Source organism: Cyprinodon tularosa, unplaced genomic scaffold, assembly GCF_016077235.1.
Source record: "Cyprinodon tularosa strain WSP-4 unplaced genomic scaffold, ASM1607723v1 ctg118, whole genome shotgun sequence".
NCBI classification, from domain to species: domain Eukaryota; kingdom Metazoa; phylum Chordata; class Actinopteri; order Cyprinodontiformes; family Cyprinodontidae; genus Cyprinodon; species Cyprinodon tularosa.
The window spans coordinates 1,360,727-1,373,182 of record NW_024037981.1 but is presented as its reverse complement, the minus strand read 5'-3'; positions in this window follow the sequence as shown (position 1 = coordinate 1,373,182).

Below are 12,456 nucleotides of genomic sequence, written 5' to 3'. Positions count from 1 at the left end.
AATTCATAAAGCTCTTAACTGAGTGTCAATTTTGAAAATAGGATTTTTTTATTTTTTTTTTATTGCACCTTCTTTTAAAAATGTATAATTTTCTCTCTCTTCTCCAGCTTATCTGTAAAAGTAAAATCAGTGTTCTGGCTGGGCCACTCCAAAAGTTTAAAAATGAATGGTTAGAAACTAATGGTTAAAATCAAAATATCAATATCAATCCAAATTTATCTGGGTATAAATGATCCTAATATATATATATATAAAAATAAAAAGCAGAGAAGGCTTTTGCTTACTCAATGATATGACTGCTGTATCCATTTTAAAAGCTTACAGTATCTTACTGTATCCATGCCACACACGCAGACACATCTTCACAGTGATTTCAAATTTATTGCTCTGTTTTTCTTTCCATCTGTTCGGCTTAATGAGGTTATAGAAAGTTCAAGGGTTAGTCAGTTTCTGCAGGCAGGCAGAAGAGTGCAATGAACAAGCAATATGTTCTGCATGCATGTGCAGTTCCTCACAAAAAGAATTTTACCTTTTGAATCCATGTATATATTACAAAGCTTTTACAAATAACCTGAAAATCTGCTGTGCATGAATACTAAAACTGCATTCACGAGTATACAAGATGCATTGAAAACACAACATCCTCGCAACAAAGCATGGTAGTGGCTGCATGAAACTGTGGGAATGCTTTCTTTACTAGGAACAGGAATGCTGGTCAGAGATGATGGGGAGATAAAGAGAGCTAAAGCAGATGTTGCAAAGGATTAATCATCCTAAATCATCTCCCCAAACATAACATCACAATTTTCTACAATATTTTCTCTCAGGGTCGTATCGTAGCACACACGGTTATATTTCTAATGTCAATAAAACTCCCATTGTTGTAATTGTTTCTTGTCTTCTGTTTCCTTTGAAATACATTGTATATTCAGCATTAACAAAAGTTATTTATAATAATACTAGTTTTAAGTTGTAAGATTTGAGATGTTATAGTCTTGGGATCTTAAAGAGAACAAAATGCTGGAATTCCAGGCATCTTGATATCAACTTCCTGTGTTTGAGCCAATTCAAAGGTACAACTTCCTGTCTGATGGAACTGAAAAGCACTTTGACACAGGCTATCCTGAGTCATCATGCCCACAATGATGGTTAATGTATTTTACCTACCCTGCATGCAGCAGTGGAATGTAAGGTGACATAACTGGATATTTTCCTATAAAAGGGAATTTTCCAAACTCTCTGAATAGAAGACATTCCTTCATCTGATACTTACTTCAAAGGGTTATTGTTTCTTCAAGCACTATTTTAGTGAATGATCCATTTTGATCTTTCTTGTGTGGATTAAAACATAGTGTTTTATAACGCAAAACTAAATTTAAGGAACAAAATTAGCAATCTCTACCTAATGAGAAAGTAATTGTGCGGCTGTGTGTGTACTGCATGTCCTATTAGACGGTCAAACCAAAGAAAAACAGGAAAATAAAAGTACTGGAAGGCGTAGGGAGCATGTTGAGCCAAACAGATTCTTGTGCAACCTCCTGTTTCCTCATCCCTGTACATCAGGGAATACAAGCATAATCAGGGTCATGGAAAAGAAACTTTTTTTTAGGTAAACTTGACCGTCGGAGATGTTATGATTTTAGTTATTTTTCTATGTTTTTATGATCAGACAATTCACAGGGGCAGTGGTGAACTTAAATAGCACAGCTGTTATGTCATCTAATGTATCTTTCATATTTGTTCTTTGGTTTTAACACTGTTCTCTTTTAGTACTGATTGGCTCTATATTCCCTGAGGCACAGCATATGTTTCAGGGCCTTAATTTCACACAAACAAACTACCTCTTGGTGGATTTTAGTTTTATATTTACCTCAATGTACCCCAATCAGTATATATATATATATATATATATATATATATATATATATATATATATATATATATATATATATATATATATATATATATATATATATATATATATATATATATATATATATATATATATATATATATATATATATATATATATATATGTATATGTATATATTATTATATCATTATTATTACAGGTATCATCTGAAGAAAATATTGAGATAATTTAGATTATATCCATAATTTAAGATCAAGCTAACTTTTACAATTTATTATGGAGATGTTGACCTTTTAATTCATTTTAGACTTAGACACACTTTATTGTCATCTTGTATACACAGAATGTGTACAAAAAAAAAATTCAATGCATACAGCTTTTCAACAGTGAACAAGCAGCTTACAGCAGTGAAATGAATGTTCCCAATAATAAAGTGCAGCAGTGATCGGAATGTTAACAGTAAAGGAGAAAAGGAAAAAGGAGAAAAAGGAAAACCAGTTTAAAAGTCATGGTGCAAAAGGCATTGATATGGAAAGATTCAGTGAAGTCCAAAATAAATATTTATGGTGCAAAATGCAGTAGAACACTGAGCTGTGTTGAGGGATGACGAAAAAGTCAGCCAAGTTAATAGTACAAATATGTTTTCAAGTGTGATGCAGAGTCGTGAAAACTTCATATTGGCACTAACAACGCTGGTGAAGATTCTCAGTCATCCAGGTCATAGTCATTCCAAAAAAAAGAAAAGCAAGGCTTTGTTGAGCTACTGTATAAAACCTCTAACTCAACCTTATTCCTGACATTTTGAATTGGAAAAGCTTCCTACAGTAGATGGGAAGCGAAACGTCTTCAAACTTGGAAACAAAGTCCAGTGGATTGTTTTTAATTTTCTTTTTTTGCACTAACAAAGTGGCTGATTTTAGGCTGGTTAGCTAAGTGATAAATGCAAGAAGCTGACCCAGTGAGAAAAAGATAACATAAGTGCATTGCTGGAAGACAACAGACTTTAATAACTTGACATTATACCTTTAACCTGCAAGGTTTTACTACGAGATTTGTGAGATGTCTTTAGGTGACTCCACAGGCATTAGGGTTTAGTTCTTGTTTAACTCTTTTTTTTTTTTTTTATAAGTTAGTGTAACATGGAAGAAAGAATATTCATTCCACCAAAATTCCTTCATCTTATATTTTTATTAATGTATTGTCTTTTGGTTTTACCTTGAAATTATTACTTTAAAGAACAATAATCTGTAGTTAGTTTTGGGAAGAGTTTAGTTTTACTTTTGCGGGTATAACCGGTGACTAAACACGCCATTTATTGGCTGACTTGGAGTGATTGAACGGTGCATTATTACACAACTCAGAGGCCGGTTACATTAGCATACTAAAGCAACATTTCATGTCATTTGCCTTTCTGCATAGTTTACATAAGGTGGACGACAAAGCTTGTTCTGTGGTAACAGAAATAACACTAAAGATGTGTGAGCACTGACAAACAATTAGCTGCTAACAGCCCCAATGTTAGTATCTGCATTCAGCGCAATTCCATGTGAATATCTGTTATAAATCTAAAACACTTAGATTGATCTAATCTGAGCATCCTTCAAAATTTGAAATTTAAAATTTCCCGCACCTTTAAACTCCGGAGCTGTCTGTCTCCATCTAAAACTTTAACAGAAGCCACGAACAAGCTTATATAATGACAGAAAAAATAAATTCTGAAATACAAAAGTAGTGGAATCTTAGAAAGGTATTATTCTACATGCTGTCTGCTGTTAAATTAACAGTGCTGCTGAGACCCAACAAAGCGTGTCTTTTTTTAAGGTTAGTCATCCATGAACCCCCCCAGTGTTTTCAGTCACGGTCTCTGCTTCCTCAGAGGTCGGCTCCTGTTTGTGTTCAAATGAGCCTGTGTGTTTGTCATAGTCAACAAGCCCCCATGCACGTCGCTGCATTTTTATTTGAAGTCATCAATAGGCGTGGAGCGGCATGGACACCCATGAAAATACGACATTCCCACTTCAGTGCTAAGTTTAGAGAGTCTGGTGTTTAGAAGTAATACGCATGTGTGAGTTTGACAGTAGGGCAGCTGCCTGAGTACCTAAATAGAATAAGATGCAGTAAGGTGTGAGGAGAAAAAGACAGGTAGAAAACATTTTAAGGCAAAACCATGAAGAAAGTATGCAAACACAGAGCGCATCAGCTGTTTTAAGTTTTTATTGTAACCTATACAATTCATCTGTAGGTTTTACGAGGTTTTAAGTCATTCCTCCTATGATTCCATTTAGACAGGAGCCATATGACTTGTTGGCACAATGATTCACGTTCATATTTGTGTAGCTGACTGCTGACTGGGACGCTTTTCTTGCCAAAAGAGTCAAGTAGGTAATTGTGAAAAGCAAACTACAAGGAGAGTGTTTGCCAAAGTTCACCTAGAGTTCCTCAACTCAACTCTATAAACTGCGCTTCTCTCTTCTTTTTTTTTTTACACTAAGCAAAAATCATTGAAACCATTTGCAACTAAACACTCTATTCAAGTGTGTATGGCCACGTTGAATGCATTAGTTAGTTTGGTGCTTCTGGATGCAATATGTGTTTGCAAATTTATAATTAAAGAAAGAAGTTTGTATATTGAAGCATCTAGTAAGTGACTGTTTGAACCACAAATTCAAATTAGCTTTTAGGATCAGAAAAAATAAAACTATTTATGATAGGGTCTCTGGGGTTTTGCTGGTGTGATTGAGCTTCCTGCCACATAGTGGATCTTTCCCTAATATACGGCCACAGATGGGAAGTAACGAAGTACAAATACTTCGTTACTGTACTCAAGTAGATTTTTCTGATATTTTTACTTTACTTTACTACTTATTTTTATGGCGACTTTTTACTTCTACTCCTTACATTTTTACACAAATATCTGTACTTTCTACTCCTTACGTTTTAAAAAATTGGCTCGTTACTTTAGTTTTGAATCATTTCAATGGAGTTACCGTTATTATTTTTCACGTCATCAATACCAAATTCAATCTAATTGGATGGGAATCTACGTTGCATTTGACGCACCACTACAAGATGAATCGACAGATTCGGCGGTATTCATTCGCGGCAAATCATTGCAGCTTGGTGGCGGTGGCGTTAGCATAGTACTATGGACGACGAGATGATTGAAAATGAACACAACGGAGATCTAGTCCTATTGGCAGACATCCATTTAAAATGTAGGCAACGGCATGAAAAAAGTGGTTTCTACTTTTACTTTTATACTTTAAGTGAATTTACAAGCCGGTACTTTGTTACTTTTACTTGAGTAAAGAAGTTTAATCAGTACTTCCACTTTTACCAGAGTATTTTTTAAAACAGCTATCTGTACTTTCACTCAAGTACGGAAAGTGAGTACTTTTGCCATCTCTGTATATGGCCTGCCTACCGGTAGTGCTTGAAAATGTCTGATGTTAATTCAAAGCAGTCTGACTCCCCTCTTGTCATTTACTGACATGGAGGGTGCATGAGAGGTTGTGGCAGGAACTGAGGAAAATTTCCAACACCTAACACTGTCTGGGCAGCAAAAAAGCTACTGCTGTTTCATTTTTAAAGCTTGTACACTTTAAGGTCTGACGCGCCTCAAGAGCATCTTTGAAGCTCCTGGAGCGATTCCTGTAAAGTGTGTATAGATGATGCTATGCTTCTGCTGCTCCTGCATTCAATGGCAGAGAGTGGCTTTGCTATATTTGCTGTGATAAGCTGGTAAAAAGTAGTTTTAATATATTTTTTTGCGAGAAAGTCCACCTCAAAACATCGTCTGTGCAACAGTTCATCAAGATTACAATCCTGCCTTATTATTTCGGTATCAAAGCCGCCCAGACCCCCAAATACCAACGCTCACAGTGTGCTGTCACTGGGAATCCCCAGCAGGATATGCCTCAGGCCTTCTAAGAGGTTATCCCTTATTGTTCGTGATAGCTGGAAGTAGATGTTAGCATTTTTCAGATATGTGGTACAAACTCTGGATATCAGCCCCTGTGCTGTTGTTTCTTTTAGAAATAGAGTAAAGAATTATTTCATTTGATAAGATATCAACATCGATCTTGAGCCCTTGCCATCAGAACACTGGGGGAAAATCATCATCAGATCATGCAACATCTATTTGGAGCCCTGAAAAGTTGATGATTAAAAGATCAAGGCAAGTCATGTTGCCCGGTACAGCAGAGCCAGGTACCACACTTGAACTAAAACCTGGGATTGGGGTTTGTTGTCAAGTGGGTGGTAGTTCAGTTATTTTGTTTCATCCTCCTGCTGGAGGAACCATGAGGGTGTAAAGAGGATAAGGCAGCATTCAAGGCAGAAGCAAATGCGACCTGATACTTAAACTGGAATTCAGGATTGTTATATCATTCAGCCTACACTTGTGTAGGAGGGGGAGATATAACCAACTAGTGATCGTCAAGCTCACCTCCAGACGCTGATGGGTAGTTTAAGTGTGTTCAAGATCAAAGATGTCCCTTCAATCTAGTCATGTTCTCCCTGTCTTACAAAATGCCATTATCACACCATTGCTTAAAAAGAAAACCCACTCTTGATCCGCATGTCCTATCCAACTACAGGCCTATCTCAAATCTCCCTTTCATATCAAAAGTACTTGAGGAAGCAGTTGCCACTCACCTTCAGGACCACGTCAAATATAATAACGTGTTTTAAAAAAACCCAGTCAGGTTTCCCCTCTGCACACACCACAGAGACAGCCCTATTTAGACGCAAAAAGACCTCCACATATCATCTAATGCTGGCTATTTATCCCTCCTCATCCTCCTTGACCTTTCTGCTGCATTTTATACTGTCGACCATGGCATTCTCTTAAACCAGCTCCACCTCACTACTGAACTAAATTACACTGAGTTGAGTTGGTTCAGATCATATCTCACAAACCAGACAGAATACATCTCCCTAGGCCACTCCAAATCAAATCCACACACAGTTAACCATGGTGTCCCCCAGGGGCCAGTCCTTGGTCCCATCCTCTTCATCTTTTACCTTACCCCCTTTGGCCAAATCATCAGCTGCCACAATATCTCATTCCACTGCTACACCAATGACATAAAGCTCTATGTAAATATCACAGATGACACCCAAACCCTCACGATCATCCCCATCAAAACTCACCACCTGTCTGGAGGAGATAAAGGTATGGATGGAGCAAAACTTTTTTCAACTCAATAGCTCCAAAACCAAAGCCATCCTGGTTGGAACTCCTCATCAAACCATATCATCAATTATAACCAGCATCACCTTTTCTAGTACTAACATCTCACTCTCATCAACAGTTTGTAATCTTGGTGTAAAAATGGACTCCCAACTCCCTTTTGAAGCCCGTATAAATCACCTATGCAAGTAGCCTCGTGAGACCATCCTGATCTCGCGAGCTTTAAAGGTTTCACTCACAGATCAGTCTGGCTACTTTCCGTTAAAGAAAATTTGGAGCAGTTCACCAAACGAACGTCCAATCATCGTTGGCTTTGAGGCGGGTTGAGGTGTGACGCAACGAGAAGTGCGACAGTTCAGTCTAAAGAACATGGCGGCTCCTTCTTTTGGAATATGGACCGGGCACCTGAAATTGTGCCTTTTATTTGCAAATTATCTTTACATAAACGGCAAATATCCTTTGCCGACATGTTGCTTATTTGCTGAGCTAACAAGCCTTTACCTGCAGCAGCAGGAGTAGCCTGGCTTGTGGTTGAGTTTTCGTCGTCGCTCTGTTAGTACGTCATATGCTTCGTTGATCTGATTGGTTTATTTGGCCCGTCTATCACCAACATAGGCCAATCAGTTAACCAGTATTTACGCCCCTTCCCAAAATTACTTCAACGGAAGGTTTCCACATGGATATGCGGAGCAAATCCAGCAAATCCATCTGGCGGAGTCAGGTTACTATGCAAGACCTCTTTCTATGAGCTCCGTAACATTTCCAAACTCCGTCCATTTCTCTCCTTCCCAGATGCCGAAAAGCTGGTTCATGCATTTGTCTCCTCCAGACTGGACTATTGCAAAGAACTTCTCATCCCTAGAAAGAGTCTGCAGAGGCTTCAGTACATTCAGAACTCTACAGCTAGGATCCTGATGAGAAACATGAGCACATTGAAACCTCACTTAACTCTTTCAAACCTCCTCCACATTCCCAGAACCAGACTCAGGACAATGGGAGATAGAGCATTTTGTGCTGCTGCCCCACATCTGTGGAATGCCCTCCCTGTCACCTTGAGGACACCTCTTTCCACTGAGTTTTTAAAAAAAAAGACCTTAAAACATTTCTTTTTAGCAAAGCTTTTGCTCCCCTTTAGAGGTTTTTCATGCTTTTTTTTCTTTTTACCTGTAGCACTTTGAGACATTTTGATGGAAAGTGCAGTATAAATTAAATGTATTATTATTTCATTATTAATTCTACCAATTTAAAATAACCTCAATAATTTCTGAAAGTGAATTCTTACACGTACTGTCAGGCGATGGGTTGTTTTCCAACCTTGATTTAGCGAGTAGCCAATGTAAAATACCTAGGCAATGTTATAATAGGAGCCATATAAAATATGCAGATATGCAAATATAAAAATATATATATTTTATTTGCATCTATTTTGTAATCGGTTAAAATGCCTCTCCAGACATATCTCCTGGGATGATGTTAAACCCCAGTCTGCCCTATTCCATGTGATTTAATTGAGTTGACTCTGCAGAGTGCTTGACATGTAGTGTGGCAAACTGGCACTATATACGGTAGATAAATTGAAAAAGAAGAAGAAAATTATGGTCATAGTAAAAAAGGAGCAAAAACAATTATAATTTCATGCCTTTAAGATTCTCATATGAAAATAGACAAACATTCTTATTTCACAATTTCATATATTAAAACAGACATTAAGGAGTAACAGTTGTAAATTGGCATTAATAATATGTCAAGCAATGTTGTCAATAACTTAAGAGGTTATTAAAGTTGGAAATATTCACAAATTTACATCAATGGTTTTTTTTACCATCTCAATAGCAAAATATGAGACCTTTCTTGTTTTCAGTCAAAGGAATTTATATAAAATTTTATATTCTAAGAGAACAGCTGGGGTTTTACAATATTAGACGTTTTATTTTACAAGTTCAATATAGAAGGGGCCAAAGAAATACCTATGAAATAACATAGTTTAGGTGTTTTCACAAGATCATAATTGCAAATAACACCAGATATTTAGACATGCAAAACAACAATGCACACCTTTTCTGGACAGATGTTTAACAACACATAAGACAGGGATGTCGTGGAGAGTTTGGACACTTTGGAAACAAATTTCCTCAGATTGAGCACCTGTTTAAACCACCCAGCAAAAGAGATTTAGAAAATGTCTGAGAACATCAATCTAAACTACGGTAAAGACAAATAAATAAGAAACATAGCACACAGTAAGCTCACATGTATATATGTAGCATTGATTCTGCAGCAGAAATTTTATTGGCACACAGCTACTTACAAAAGTATTCATGCATCCAAACTTTTCCATCTTCGTTCAAAGTAAAACAATTGATGAGTTTGGTGGTTTATGGTGACAGATCAACACAAAGCAGTACACAGTTCTGAAATTGATGGAAACACATAGAAATCATATTTATTCCCACTAAATCTGTTGTATGAGAGCCTTTTCTTAAGTTTTAAGCTGACTTAGGTTATGAAACAATTAATTAAATTACATATATATATATATGTATTTATAGATATATATATCTATATATTTATAGATATATATCTATATATAGATTGTGCTTGAAAGTGTACAAATTCACACTAGTAATGGAGATAGGGCAAAACTGTAAATCTAATAATAAATAAAAATTTGCTAGTTAATAATTTCATGAAACTAAAATCTTAATTTTGAATTCTTGTTTGAAATATGAAAACAAAACAAACTGAGACAAATTAAAGTACCTTGCTTATGAACAGTGAACCAACATACCTGTCAACAGCTGCAGAAGTCATGAACATTACAGTACATTATGTTGCTCAACAAAATTTTAGTTCAGGAGCTCCATATATATACATATGTATATATATATATATATATATACATATATATAAATATTTAAAATCGTGTCATTTACCTTTTTTTTACTATTTGAATTTAGTATTACTTTTATATTTTCAATCGATTTTACTGGCTGTTTTTAACGGAAGGGTATGTAAACTTTCAAGCACAACTGAAAAAAAAAATATATATATATATATATATATTACAATTTTTTTTATTTGTATTTGTTGAAAAACAAGTACAAGTTCAAATCAAATTACAGTTTCAATTTCTCTAAATTATTATGAATTCAATTCAGTTTATTTCCATAGTGCCAATTCACAGAACATGTCATCTTGAGGCACTTTACAGAGAGAATTCAACCAGATCATACAGTCAGATTCGTTCAAAGTTTTCTATCTAAAGAAAACCAGCTGATTGCATCACCTCATTGATTCAAAAGCAATCCCTCACACTATGCGCTACTTTGTGTTCATCTGTCAGAATTCACATGAATTACACAGAAGTTTGTGATTGTGACATACTTTTGCAAGGCACTTCACTCTGTTTCTGTTTTCTAACCATATCTGTTATTCCAGTGTTTGCAATGAGTTAAATATAATGAAATATGGTTAACAGAGACCATCATTGGGTTATTTGAGCGGATGATCGACATCACGCTGAGTATTCTGCACCCTTTGCAGATTCATTATGATTGTCTCAAAGATTAATACCTGACTTTTAGCAAAAAACATTTTAAACATTTTTATTAACTTTTTCACTGAATAGACTTTGTATTTCACTGTGCCAGTGGTATTGTAACATCTACCGAAAACATCCCATACAGTCTAGGTTGTCAACATTTAAGTGCAGTGTCTCTCTTTGATGATATCTAAGCATGCATCCACAGAAATTGCACTATTTTCCACAGTTCTACAGAGATACCTCTTCAGTCCCACACAGTCACTGTGCTTGTGCACTTTATTTGTCTTTGGGTGCGATTTGTTACTTTAGATGATCACATTTTTAGAGAGGGAGGCATTCTCCTGAGCAGGTTCATCCTTTGTTTATATTCCCCTTTTCCTCTTAATCTGTGCTGAAGTCCATCAAGAGACAGTTACAGGTTCAGGAGACAGTCATTAGTAGTGTTACCATGGAGATCTCACTGGCAAACCAGGTTACAGAATAATAAATATATAAAACAAAGGAGTCAACTGGCTTCACTTTGGGGAAATTCCCAACCTGCAACAAGTCATCCATGTATCCCTGGGGATGAAATAAAGGAATAAATGTTAAACAGTTGCAATATTTCTGCACGTAGGTACTGTAGATAGTTAAGACTTACAAAGGTTTGTTAAACTGGGTTGAAATTAATGCAAGGACCAAAAATTTAAATGTAGAAAGTAAAGAAAACAAAATTATACGAGTAAGAACTAAGATTGATAATTTTAGAAATGGTTACACATTTTAAGTGTCCGTTCTGACATTTATCAGCATGATTGAAAATGTATTTCTAAAATTTGAAAAACGTGTAATCTAAAAAATAATTTCAGTAATTCTTCATGTACTGTAAATATAACTAAATAAAAATAAAATGATCTGCATCTCGCTCATATTAAACAAATAAAAAAAAATAAATCTCATGCCCGGTTAACTGAGTTGTAGAATCCTCTCCCTATAAATGAATTTAATTCTCTTTGAAAAAGTGCCGATAATTTTTTAATAAGATCCTAATCAAAAGGACATTCAATGTTTGTCTTAAAAACCAAAGGTATGTAACGGAAGATATATGAATGATTGATATATATATATATATATATATATATATATATATATATATATATATATATATATATATATATATATATTAGGGTTGTCAAAAGTATCGATACTCAAAAAAGTATTGATACATTACACTGTGTGATTGAATAATTCTGCGCACTTTTCGGTTTCAGACTTTTTTCTGTAACAGGTGCAGCTGCTGAGAATTATTTTTGTTTTTTAACTGGTTTGGCTAGTGTCATTGTTATGTGTGTAAAGCATAGCCAAGGAAGGTACACTTAATTTTAGCTTGCTTAGAATTGTGCACAGCATACAACCTTAAAATATTGTTTATTGTATTTATTTATCTATTTATTGTATTTCTTTTATTAATGAAAACATTTCTGTTGAATTTTGGAGTCTTTGTTTTTATCCATGTGGTATCGAAAATGACATCGAGTATCGAATATTTTACTTGGTATCGGTTTATATATATATATATAGATATATATATATCTATATATATATATATATATATATATATATTTTTTTTTTTTTTATGCAGAAAAGTATGACAAAAATCTGACAAAATCGGGAAATAAAACCTGATTGGCTGTAATGAGAGCAGAGACAGTGGACATAGTTTACTGAAGAAAACCTAATGCTGACCAGGTTCTCTAGGGAGAATGTTACTATGACGACTGAAACAGAGGTTGAATAAACTCTCCTTGTAAATCGGAAAAGTCAGAGTTTCCCTGTTTTCAGGTTTAGACAACTTATAGTTTTCAG